Consider the following 13,665-nt stretch of genomic DNA (forward strand, 5'->3'; position numbering starts at 1 on the left):
AAAGAATGAAACTAGAACACTTTCTAACACCATACACAAAAATAAATTCAAAATGGATTAAAGATCTAAACGTAAGACCAGAAACTATAAAACTCCTAGAGGAGAACATAGGCAAAACGCTCTCTGACATACATCACAGCAGGATCCTCTATGACCCACCTCCCAGAATATTGGAAATAAAAGCAAAAATAAACAAATGGGACCTAATTAACCTTAAAAGCTTCTGCACATCAAAGGAAACTATCAGCAAGGTGAAAAGACAGCCTTCAGAATGGGAGAAAATAATAGCAAATGAAGCAACTGACAAACAACTAATCTCAAAAATATACAAGCAACTCCTACAGCTCAACTCCAGAAAAATAAATGACCCAATCAAAAAATGGGCCAAAGAACTAAATAGACATTTCTCCAAAGAAGACATACAGATGGCTAACAAACACATGTAAATGTATGTTTTTTAACTCTCAATTCTATTCCATTGGTTTATATGTCTCAATACCTGGTTCTTAATGTATATATGTGATGAAATAATAACTCACAAAGATTCTTAGATCAGTTGGGGGGGTGAAAATGCACCATTGGCTCCTTTTACTCATAATTTTTTAATTACATAATTAAAGATTATCCAAATGTTTAACTGACTACCTAGTGTGAATTTCCATCTTTCTGATGTCTATGAGTTGTTCTTGCAAACAAATAGGTACAAACTGCATTTCCCCCATTTTTAACACATATATACAAAACTCTTCATTTAGAAGATTTTTAAAATAGGTTAGCAAATTCTTCTTTCATATTTTTAAAAGCAGCAACTATGAGAGCTTTTAATACCTTGCCCGGAGAACTCACTGAAAGTTCTTATGATTATTGATTAGAAGTAAAGGATATAGATTAAAATCAGTCAAAGAGACACACTGGGCAGAGTCTGAGGGGTCCCCAGTGCAGAGCACCCATTGGCCTCTCCTTTGGAGCCAGGATACTTTATCCTCTTGGCATCGACGTGTGACAGTGTACATGGAGTAATGTCAACCAGACAAGTTCATCTGAGTCTCCATGTGCAGAGATTTTAAAAAATTCTAATTTTTGAAAAAGCTTCAGGTATACAATGTATTGATTAAGAAGTATTCAGGGACTTGCCTGGCGGTCCAGCAGTTAAGACTCTGCACTTCTACTGCAGGAGGCATGGGTTTGATCTCTGATGGGGGAACTAAGATCCTGCATGATGCACAGTGTGGCCAAAAAAAAAGTATTCAGAGTTTTTTTGGGACTCCGTTATGTAGATGTGATTGACTGATAGATTGCCCCTATAGTTGAAACCAGTCTCCTGGTCAACTTATACCATGTGACTCAAAACCCCAACTCTCCAGTTTCTGTGAAACAATAGGAGTAAAGCTTAAGAGTTAATTCTTGGAATTTTCTCATTTCTGGAAACCTCTTTTCAACCAACTGAATCTGACCCAAGTTTCCCTGGCCCAGGTCCCACTCTCCCCAGTGGGTAAAAAAGTCTCTTGAATTCTTAACTACTCTCGGTTTGAGGGCAGACTTTCTTTTGTAGGCGTGATCAATTAGGAAACCAGGTCTTTGTAAAAACTGCCTTCTCCATGCAGTTCTTTCAGCTTTCCAGCAAACCTAAAATAGCACTTTCTCCTGTGGCCCTTTCTTCTGACTCTCGATTTGAATAATTCCCTCTTCTCTGGATGCTTCATAAAAACCTTGGTGCTAGGTCAGAGTGCTTATCGAATTCTGTTTGCCTTTGTTGTTGTTTATTTGGTCTTCACTAGACTGTGAGCTCCTTGTTTGTTTATTTTAGATACAAAGGACAGGCAGGAATTTTAAAAAGGAATATAGTACAAAGTTTATCTGGATCAAGTCACTAGTATTTCTGTAAGAAGGTGGACTCCAAGATAACACAGAGAAATTATCTTTAAATATGTGTCACAATTTAAAGAAATATTTTTGCTGTTGTACACCTGCAACTAACATGATATTATAAATCTACTGTGCTTCAGATTTTAAAAAGGAGGGAAAGAAAAGGGCACCTCAAAAAAAAAAATCAAGAAATAAAAATAAAAAGAGCAGAGATTCCATAGTGACCTCTTCCTGGGGTTAATGATTGCCTTATCTTCTGTTCTCCTTGGAAGTGTTTTTCCAGTTAATGTTTCATCATCTGTGTTGCTATAATACTTGATTCCTCAAAAGTATGTAAACAATAAACATCTATATGAAAAAATAAGTTTTTAAAAATAAATAAATATTTTGGAAGAGGCAGCAAGCAGATTGTCCAAGTTCTTGAGGCCAACTCATAATTTCTTCGATCTATGTCTTTAAAAACATATATCTTTGCAGCAAGAAAAGACTGTGTACACTCACTTGAATTTGCTTTCCATTCTGTAAAAGGAGAGAATAAGTTCTATTGTTTGTTAAAATATTTTCTTTACAATAATTTCTTGTATTTTAAGGGCAATTTTTAAAGTTTTTGTTTAGGAATTTAGGAGATATGGATCAAATAGTCAATGTCTGACTACACGCTCAGTTTGCGCAAATGTATCATTATTACTAATAAATTTGATGTGTAAATTTTCACAAATACAATGGCATAGTTTTTCACTTGTATGCAGTACTCTCCAAAGGGAGATAAGTACACAGGCCACAGTATGGATGAAAAACACCACCCAAGGAGAACATTTGTAGTGTAAATGCCTGATACTAAAGTTTTTGATTGTAATGTAAGTGCCTGACATTAAGCTTTTGGTTGCAGGGGCATCAATTTCAAAGACATTCATCTCATATAAACATATTGCCAGCTGTATGATGAAGTTATTATAGAAAAAACTAGATAAGGAACCAAGCTGAGTACCACCTCAACATCCATGAATTCCTGATTAGAAAACCCTGGGTGACCTAGGTAATTGACCACGTTGGTTTCAGAGGGAGAGCAGTGAGCAGTTCTGAAGAGAGATCTTAGTTCTTTGCCCAGGAATTAATGCTGTGTAACCTGGATGAAAACTAGGAATCTTAGCCACCAAACCAGCAGGAGCTAGAGGCTAGAGGCAAGTGGCTCTGGTTCTTGTCTCTGAAAGCAAGGAAGTTTCAAGGAGGTAGAAACTGAGAAAAGAAGAACAACGTTTATTGTTAGAGACACAGTACAATGAAGGGGAAATCACACAGGCAAACAGGTTGTTTACTTAAGATAGAAGCAGGACAGAAACACACACCAGAGAGAAAGGGTATGGGAATCCTCTCTAAAGAGGAGGAGTGCAGTAAGTCAGAAGGTAGACAGAGACACGCACCCAGAGAGGAGTGCGGCGTCCTGAACGAGGAGTGCAGTAAAGAAGTGATGTAAATGACTTTTATAGGATCATCCTCCCGGATCTTTGATTACCTTTGGCCAATTACCTTGTTTCTTTCTTCACATCTGACTGGCCCATGGACCCTCCCAAAGATGTGTGAGCAACTTTTTGCTAAGATGGATCTCACCGCAGCGGCCTATGGGTGCATGTCCACACTATTATGGTGTGGTGCCCCTCCCTTTTGGACCCCCAAGAAGCCTTCCTGAGCGTGTGCAGACAGGGAAAGCTTCCTTGACCTCAGGAGTGGGCGCCTTATCTCTGTGTTTTAGCAGAGCTCAGCTTTTGCCACAAGCTTTATCCTTGGAGCGTCTGGGTTAGAACAAAGCGTGAACTTTACTCCACTTGGCAAACACCAGGTGTCCAGCCCAGAGGCCCACTATCTCCTACCTCAACTTGAGTGGCCTGCTTCTTTCTCCTTTCCCACACTGTGTGTGTGTGTGTGTGTGTGTGTGTGTGTGTGTGTGTGTGAGTTGCTCAATCGTGTCTGACTCTTTGTGGCCCCATGGACTGTAGCCCTCCTGGCTCTGTTCAGTATCAAGAATACTGGAGTGGGTTGCCATTCCCATACCTTATTCTTACTCTTCTGCCTTAACTTTGCCAAAAAAGAGTGAACCCATGAAACCTTCTGTACCCCACCTTTGCATGCTAATAAACAGAACCCCAGGCCCGTGCTCCCTCCCTCTCTCACTACCCAAGACCTTGTGTCACCCTCTAGCATGTCATGTACCCTCCAGAACCTGTGAGTAATAAATCTCATTCGTCAAAATTCCCTGATGGCTCTGCTGAGATGTGGGCTGCAGTCATAATAAAAAACCAAAGAAAATTAGTCACAACATTGGCCCTGGTGGTGGGGGTGGGGAAAATGTCTGCCAGTTTAGAGACTGAGTTTAACTATGTGGGTGATCAGTCAATCAATCAGTCATGTCTACATAATGGAGCCCCAGTGAAAACCCTGAACACTGAGGCTCAGATGAGCTTCTCTGGTTGGCATCACTCCATGCTCACTGTCACACATCAACACAGGACTGTAAATCCGACAAGCAGCAAAAGATACAAAATTAGGTGCTAGTCAGGGATGATTCAGGCCCCTCTTCCAGACCTGGAGCCAGGCCACAAGCCCCTGGGAGGACCCCCATAAGTGCAAGTTTCAGAGCTCCTAGGGGCATCAGGGTGACACCACAGGCATAGGGCAGAGGCCAGAGAACACTCTGCAGAGAAGAAAGCAGATACGTGGCCCAGTGAGTGTCCAGGTCCCAGACTGGAAAGGTGTCCAGTCCCTTTCCAAAGGGACTTGGAAAATGTCAAGGAAGGCGCTTCAAAGGGTAAAAGCCTGAAGAGGCAGGGCTGGGGTGGAGGCCCCTCTTAAGGCAGTTACCACGACCGAGAAAATGTTTCTTTCAGAAATGCTTGCCTTTTGCACTAGTTACGTTCTAATAGCGCCAGTCCCCACCTCCCCCTTGGAATTTCTGTGACCATATGCTAATTAAATTGGAAAGCTGAGTACAGCAAAAATAGAGATTTTTAAAGACCATGCTATAAAATCCTCCTCTTCTCTAATTCTTTGAGTTGTTAACCTCTAGACAGCTCTCAAACTTTCAGCTGTACTAGGGCCTTTCACAGCTGCAAATCCTCTTTCTCGAATCTTTAATGCCCTAAACAGATCAAATTTCCCTTGAAGATACTCCTCCTTGCCTGTGTTATTAATATTTCCATTTCCGGGAAGTGTTTTACATCTGCGTTGCAAAAGAGCAGTCATGCCTCCGTCTCACTTACCATGGCAGGATAAATGTTCCTTTCCCAACAAGCTGTTTGGACGCCTTCCAACCCCCAAGGCTCTGTGCATTAGTCCCTATGGAAATCCTTTCCCTTTCCAGACGAATTGTTGTCTCCAGTACAAAATGGGTCTTGTGCTTGCCCTAACGCATACTGCCTTCCCCCATACTCTCTAGCAGTCCAATTCTTCTAGCAAGGAGGTGGAATAAACCATTTCTGTCCTGCACACCCATCTTCCCCTACACCCCTGCTGGATGAATGTCTTCTCTGTTTCCCTATTTTCATGCCTTTGACCATGTTTTTTCCTGCACCTGAATTCCATCTCCATCACTCTCCTTCCCTCATGTCACCTCAGAGAAAGAGGAACACCAGTTTCATCACAAGGCCAAGTTAAAACACCGTCCTTCCAAAAGCACAAGTGTGGCCATTTGCCTTTCAGAAGAGTCTAAGAAAAACAGCACAAAGTTTCTCCCGCTGTCAGGATTTCCAGCTTTAACTAGTACACAGGCTCCAGGCCGGCAGATAGAAGTGGAAAGGGACACAGCATTTTACCCAGCTACAAGCTGCACTCAGTGGCAGGCTATTGAAAAAAAATTAAGTAAAAAGGAGCAAATTGCATGGAAGGATGTGGGAGAAGGCAGAAAAAATAAATAAAACACTGCCTGCAAAGAGAAACATGTTTTTAAAATTTCTACATGTAGGACCGTCAGGACAGCATATCACCTTTCACGGGCCCTACACATTTCGGGCCTACACCTCTACCTAAACAATGCCTTTTCATGGGCATGAACACTGTAAGAAAAATAATTAAACATTTTCTTCAATCCCAACTTCATTTTTTTCTTTTGATTCTAAAAGATATTGAAACAATTTGGCGAGCCTCTAAAGTATGGTGGGTGTCTAGAAATTATGCATAATAGATAGTAAGCCCTTAGACAATATCTTATAATGTAGCATAAGTCATGGTTCGTTATAGTGGTTAAGAGTGGTAATCCTAGAGCCAGGCTCTCTGGGTTTGTATTCTGTTTCTGCTCTTCTCTACCTGTGTGACCTCAGGGGAGTTATTTAGTATCTGTCTTTGTGACCCAGTTTCCTCATCTGTGGAATAGGGAAAATACTATTGTATAGTTTATTGGGTTATGGTTAAGGTGAAATGGACTAACATGAGCTAAGACCAAAGACTATATGTGTTAGCTGTTGTCATGATTAATTATTGTCAATGTTAGTGCTTAATCAACATATGGCTTCCCTGGTGGCTCAGTGGTAAAGAATTTACCAGCAATCCAGGAGACTGCCTGCAATGCAGGAGATGCGGGTTCGATCCCTGGGGTCAGGAAGATCCCCTGGAGACTCCAGTATTCTTGCCTGGAGAATCCTATGGACAGAGGAGCCTAATGGGCTACAGTCCACAGGGTCGCAAGAGTAGGACACGAAATATAATCAAGATATATTAAATGAAATGAATACTCTTCTTATGCCAAGATATTATTTTGAGCAGCATCAAGCCACCTTAAAAGAAGGGTTTTAAATCTGGACATAGTTATTTCTATTTTTAAGAAAGAGGAAGAGAAAACAAAACCTTCTGGGAAATGAAACAAATCCTTGATAATATATGACTACATCTTGTTCTTCGCGTTATTGAAATCCCAAACTGTTTTCAGCTGGAAGCGTTTAAGAGGCCATCTAGCTAGTGCTTGAAACAGTGAAAAGAATCTTCTTCTATAACAGGCTCCTTGATCAATTTCTGGAACATGGAGTTGAATCTTTCACCAAGCATCTCACTTCACTATGAATTAGATCAAGTCTGAGAATGTTCTTCCTCCCATGCTAACTAAAATATTGCCTCCTTGCAACTTTCATCCATTGACCTTCCTCTTTGAAGCTACATAGAACAGGTCATTCTTTTTCAGACAGCAAGCTCCCAAGTATCTTTAGATGGAACTCAAGTCTTCTTTTGTCTTTTTTTGCAGTTCAGGGTAGTATCCATTCTTTTCATCAATTCTCTAGGGCCCATGTTACCAAACTGATCTTTCTCCCCAAAGCATAATCTAATGTCATTTTTAATTCTTGGCTCCCCATCATGAACATAGTACTATAGGTCTACTCTTCAGGAACCCTGAAGCTGTGACCTTCTTTGTTGTGAAGGCTAGAAATATAGGCTACGATCACTTGAGATGTTTTGGTGGTCTCATTGTACTGTTGGTTTATATTAAAGTAGTGAGCAACTAAACTCTCTAGGTTCCTTTTACGTAAAAAAAAAAAAAAATGATCAAACCAGGTTTTCTCCATTTTTTACTTTCACGGATCATTTTATAAACCCCATTGGAGAGCTTTGCCTTATTATGACTACTTCACATCTCACTATTTTTAACTCAGTTTCTTAGCCTTAGAAAATAGGGTCAATTTTCTTGTAGCAATCACATTAGTTTTCCCACCCATCCTTTCACCATATAAAAACTTGGTAAGCATATTTTCTGGGATCTCATCTAAATCACTCACATATATCTTTTTTTTTTTTTTTTTTCGGCCGTACCATAAGGCAGGCATGTGGGATCTTAGTTCAAACCCATGCATCCTGCATTACAAGTACAGAGTCTTAACCGCTGGGCCTCCAGGGAAGTCCTTTTTCACATGCATTTTGTTTAGTGCAGAGTCAGACCACTAATCTAAGAGATTGCCTCTGGGTTGACATATTTTGGGGATATAGTTCCCCAAACAGTTTAACCCTGGACAATTCCACAGACAGAGGAGCCTGGTGGGCTACCCAGTCCATGGGGTCGAAAAGAGTGGGACATGATTGAGCGACTAACACTTTCACTTTTCACTTTCAAACAGTTTAAAATGTCCTGATTATCATCATTTAGCTCGAATGTTTTGATCTCAGCTGCAATATAAACAGGGATGATTCAATGAACATTTAGCTCATCTAGGCCAGCAGTTTGCCTCAACATCAGAATCATCTTTCAGAATCTCCTTCTTTAAAATATAGATTCCCAGGCCCCACCACTCTGATTCTGAGTCTGTAGGTCCTAAGTGAGTCCTGAGAATTAGTACTTGAAAAAAAACAAAACAAAAAACAATCATTTCTGTTGTGGCTAGACCTGGGAACCAAATGCTCTTCTTAATCCTAGTGTGGCTTGCAGATCAGCCGCAGTACCTAGAAGCTGGTTGGAAAAACCTTAGACCTATTGAATCAAAATCTACAAGATCCCCAAGTGATTCTTAGGCACATTAAAGTTTGAGGAGTGCTACGTAGGTCATTCCCATAAGTTAGCTCTCTAATTACTTGAGAAGAAGGAGAAGGACAGGAGGAAGGGGAAGGGAAAGAAGTGCTGCCTCCTCCATTTATTTTACGTTTGGACTTGGACAAATTATTTTACCTCCCTCTACTTTTGTCTGTCAAATGGGCATGGCAGTCATTCCTGTCTCACAAGGATGCTGTGAAGATTAAATGAGTTAATGTGAAACACTGAGAACAGTCCCTGCACACGGTAGGTTCTCAGTGTATCTATTTTGGGTTAAACTGGGTCCCCCTCCCCACCCCTGCAAAATATATATATATGTATATATTGAAGTCCTGACCCTTGGAAATAGAGTCTTTGCAGATGCAATCAACCTTAAGATAAAGTCGTTAGGGTGAATCTTTCTGGTGGCTCAGATGGTAAAGAATCTGCCTGCAATTCAGGAGACCCGGGTTCAATCCCTTGGTTGGAAAGATCTGGAGAAGGAGATGGCAACCCACTCCAGTATTCTTGCCTAGAGGATTCCATGGACAGAGGAGCCTGGCAGGCGCCAGCTTCTATGGGGTCACGAAGAATCAGACATGACTGAGAAACTAACATTAACTAATTCAATATAATAGGTATCTATTGGAAAAGACCCTGATGCTGGAAAAGATTGAAGGCAGGAGGAGAAGGGGACAACAGAGGATGAGATGGTTGGATGGCATCACCAACTTGATGAACGTGAGTTTGAGCAAGCTCTGAGAGTTGGTGATGAACAGGGAAGCCTGGCATGCTGCAGTCCATGGAGTCACAAAGAATTAGACACGACTGAGCGACTGAAGTGATAAGAACAGGAAAATGCCATGTAAAGACATAGGGAGAATGACGTGACCACAGAGGCCAAAATTGGAGTAATGCAGCCTCAAGCCAAGGAACACCAAGAATTGACAGCTGCCACCAGAAGCTGGAAAGAGAGAAGGGTTCCCTCAAGGCTCAGAGGGAAACTGGTCTTGTCACCGCTTTGATTTCAGAATTCCATTGTGCAGAACTGAGACAACACTGTGAGACCCAGTTTGTGGGACTTTGTTACAACAGCTTTAGGAAACAATTACAGTATCTTAGGTGTAGTAATTATGATTGTTACTATGATTTTTTGTTATATATTTTTAAACTTTTTATTTTGTATTGGGATATAGCTGATTAACAAACAATGTTGATACAGTTTAAAGTGAAGTGCTGGCACTGGGCTGAGCACCAGGGAGACTGTGGTGAACAGTCTCCGCAGAGACTGTTACCTCTGAGATAATCTAGAGAGAAATAATCTACTTCTGCCATTAGGCAGATTATAGCCCAGAGCTGTTCCAGGAGTATAGTGATAAGCAGCATGATACCCTTCTTGGGCTTTGGAGGATGACCACAGTGGGAGAACAGGGGGAAGGCACTGAGCAGTCTTGAGGGTCCAGAAGGACTTTCAGGGAAGGTGTGATCTCCTCTGGGGGAAAGCTAAGGTCAGGTAGGCAAGAAGCTATTCCAGGTGGAGGGACCGTGTTTGAAGACATCTCTGAAATCACATCACCATTTCTTTTAGCCTTTGGTCTTATACATCACCTGGAGATGAGAAAAGGAGTTCTTTTTACATGGCCAAGTATCCTTAGTTTTTCTTCTCCACCTGGAGCATAAGTTCCCCTCTATAGTGCAAGTGCCTTTCACACTTCATTTGAACACTTTGTTGGAAAGGGGACTGTAAAATGGTGCTTGAGTGATTGAGTTATCCCCCTTTGGCCCTCCTTCTTTCTCTCTCCTGTTCCAGCATCATGCTGACATTGTCCTTCTGTCCACTTAATATTATATGTTCATGCAACCTGCATTATAGTCTCCCCAATACTTTTCTGATAAGGGATATTGGCTTGGGGGATTTGTCCTTAATTAAGCATTACATCTTGCCCCTTCTAAGTTTCTGTTGTGCATATTCTTTTAGAAATGTTCCCTTATCCGAAAGCTACCTATGTGGCCACACTTTTTTTCTTTAGACCTATCGAGAAAATTGCTTTTATTCTCGTTGAATTCATTTGCAGCTTTATTTTTAGTATTTTCATTTTTTAGAACCTTGCATGCCTGTCGAACAGATTCTCTCTGGGGGCTTCTAGCCCATAGATTCGTATCTGTCTTCTCTATGAACTTTTAAAGTTTTTTTTCCCTGAAGTTGGAGACATGTCTGTTCATGCATTCAGTTAACATTACTGACCATCCAAACTGTGTGACAGGCACACAGAGCCCTGAACAGAACGATCCACAGCCTTGCAGAATTTACAGTCCAGTGAAGATTTGTATCCGATTGAGTCACACGTTCCCCGGGTGAGGCGGGGGGCGGGGCGCGAGTTGTTTGTTTGCTTTGCAACATTATGAACCCCAAGGTGACGGAGAGTCTCTGTCAGGATCCTAACAGCCGAGAAATACAGTAATGAAGAGGTGTCCTTGAGGATGGGCTGTGAAGGGACTGTTTACAAGGCTGTGAGCAGGGTTTAGAAAGGATAAGGACTAGCAACAACAGGGTGCCAGTTCCCACTCCCCGGTCAAGGTTAGGGACGGAGCTGCAGCTGAAGGTCAGCGCCAGCCAGATGGAACAGTACACCCAGTACTTACCTGCTGCTTGGCGGGGAGGCGCAAAGGCAGCAACTTCATGTGAAAACTTGGCCAGGACATGGTGCTCAGGTTTTGGTAAGACAGCAGTCTTTTTTTTTCTTGACTTTTTATTTTATATTGGAGTATAGGCAGATCATGAACTCCTTATTGCCAAATTCAGATTTAAATTGAAAAGTAGGGAAAACCACTAGACCATTCAGGTATGACCTAAATCAAATCCCTTGTGATTATACAGTGGAAGTGAGAAATAGATTTAAGGGCCTAGATCTGATAGATGGAGTGCCTGATGAACTATGGACTGAGGTTCATGACATTGTACAGGAGACAGGGATCAAGACCATCCCCATGGAAAAGAAATGCAAAAAAAGCAAAATGGCTGTCTGGGGAGGCCTTACAAACAGCTGTGGAAAGAAGAAAAGCGAAAAGCAAAGGAGAAAAGGAAAGATATAAGTATCTGAATTCAGAGTTCCAAAGAATAGCAAGAAGAGATAAAAAGCCTTCTTCAGCGATCAATGCAAAGAAATAGAGGAAAACAACAGAATGGGAAAGACTAGAGATCTCTTCAAGAAAATTAGATGGGCTTGATAAATGACAGAAATGGTATGGACCTAACAGAAGCAGAAGATATTAAGAAGAGATGGCAAGAATACACAGAAGAACTGTACAAAAAAGATCTTCACGACCCAGATAATCACGATGGTGTGATCACTCACCTAGAGCCAGACATCCTGGAATGTGAAGTCAAGTGGGCCTTAAAAAGCATCACTACGAACAAAGCTAGTGGAGGTGATGGAATTCCAGTTGAACTATTTCAAATCCTGAAAGATGATGTTGTGAAAGTGCTGCACTCAATATGCCAGCAAATTTGGAAAACCCAGCAGTGGCCGCAGGACTGGAAAAGGTCAGTTTTCATTCCAACCCCAAAGAAAGGCAATGCCAAAGAATGCTCAAACTGCCACACAATTGCACTCATCTCACACGCTAGTAAAGTAATGCTCAAAATTCTCCAAGCCAGGCTTCAGCAATATGTAAACCGTGAACTTCCCGATGTTCAAGCTGGTTTTAGAAAAGGCAGAGGAACCAGAGGTCAAATTGCCAACATCTGCTGGATCATGGAAAAAGCAAGAGAGTTCCAGAAAAACATCTCTTTCTGCTTTATTGACTATGCCAAAGCCTTTGACTGTGTGGATCACAATAAAGTGTGGAAAATTCTGAAAGAGAGGGGAATACCAGACCACCTGATCTGCCTCTTGAGAAATTTGTATGCAGGTCAGGAAGCAACAGTTAGAACTGGACATGGAACAACAGACTGGTTCCAAACAGGAAAAGGAGTACGTCAAGGCTGTATATTGTCACCCTGCTTATTTAACTTCTATGCAGAGTACATCATGAGAAACGCTGGACTGGAAGAAGCACAAGCTGGAATCAAGATTGCCGGGAGAAATATCAATAACCTCAGATATGCAGATGACACCACCCTTATGGCAGAAAGTGAAGAGGAACTCAAAAGCCTCTTGATGAAGGTGAAAGTGGAGAGTGAAAAAGTGGGCTTAAAGCTCAACATTCAGAAAACGAAGATCATGGCATCCGGTCCCATCACTTCATGGGAAATTGATGGGGAAACAGTGGAAACAGTGTCAGACTTTATTTTTCGGGGCTCCAAAATCACTGCAGATGGTGACTGCAGCCATGAAATTAAAAGACGCTTACTCCTTGGAAGGAAGGTTATGACCAACCTAGATAGCATATTCAAAAGCAGAGACATTACTTTGCCAACAACGGTTCGTCTAGTCAAGGCTATGGTTTTTCCTGTGGTCATGTATGGATGTGAGAGTCATACTGTGAAGAAGGCTGAGCGCCAAAGAATTGATGCTTTTGAACTGTGGTGTTGGAGAGGACACTTGAGAGTCCCTTGGACTGCAAGGAGATCCAACCAGTCCATTGTGGAGGAGATCAGCCCTGGGATTTCTTTGGAAGGAATGATGCTGAAGCTGAAACTCCAATACTTTGATCACCTCATGGGAAGAGTTGACTCATTGGAAAAGACTCTGATGCTGGGAGGGATTGGGGGCAAGAGGAGAAGGGGATGACAGAGGATGAGATGGCTGGATGGCATCACTGACTCAATGGATGTGAGTCTGGGTGAACTCCGGGAGTTGGTGATGGACAGGGAGGCCTGGCGTGCTGCCAGGGGGTCGCAGAGAGTTGGACACGACTGAGCTACTGAACTGAACGGAACTGATAGGCTGCTAACAGTGTTGTGGTGGTTTCAGGTGGACAGCAAAGGGACTCAGCCATGTAAACACATGTATCCATTTTCCCACCAAACGCCCCTCCCATAGAGGCTGCCACATAACATTGAGCAGAGTTTCCTGTGCTGTACAGTAGATCCTTATTGGTTATCCATTTCAAGCAGTGTGTACATGTCCATCATAAACTCCTTGACTATCTCTTCCCCCCATTCTTCCTCCTGTCAACCGTTAAGATCATTCTCTGAGTCTATGAGTCTGTTTCTGGCTAAAACAGCATTCTTGATGCTGCTATGAAGGTATTGCTTTGTTTAGATGTAATTAAAATTTAAATCTGTAGACTCTGAGTAAAGCAGATAACTCTCCATAATGTAGGTGGACCTCATCTGAGCCGCTGAAGGCTTTGAGGGGGCAAAAGACTGAGATGCC

This window comes from Bos javanicus, chromosome 26 (assembly GCF_032452875.1).
Source record: "Bos javanicus breed banteng chromosome 26, ARS-OSU_banteng_1.0, whole genome shotgun sequence".
NCBI lineage: Eukaryota > Metazoa > Chordata > Mammalia > Artiodactyla > Bovidae > Bos > Bos javanicus.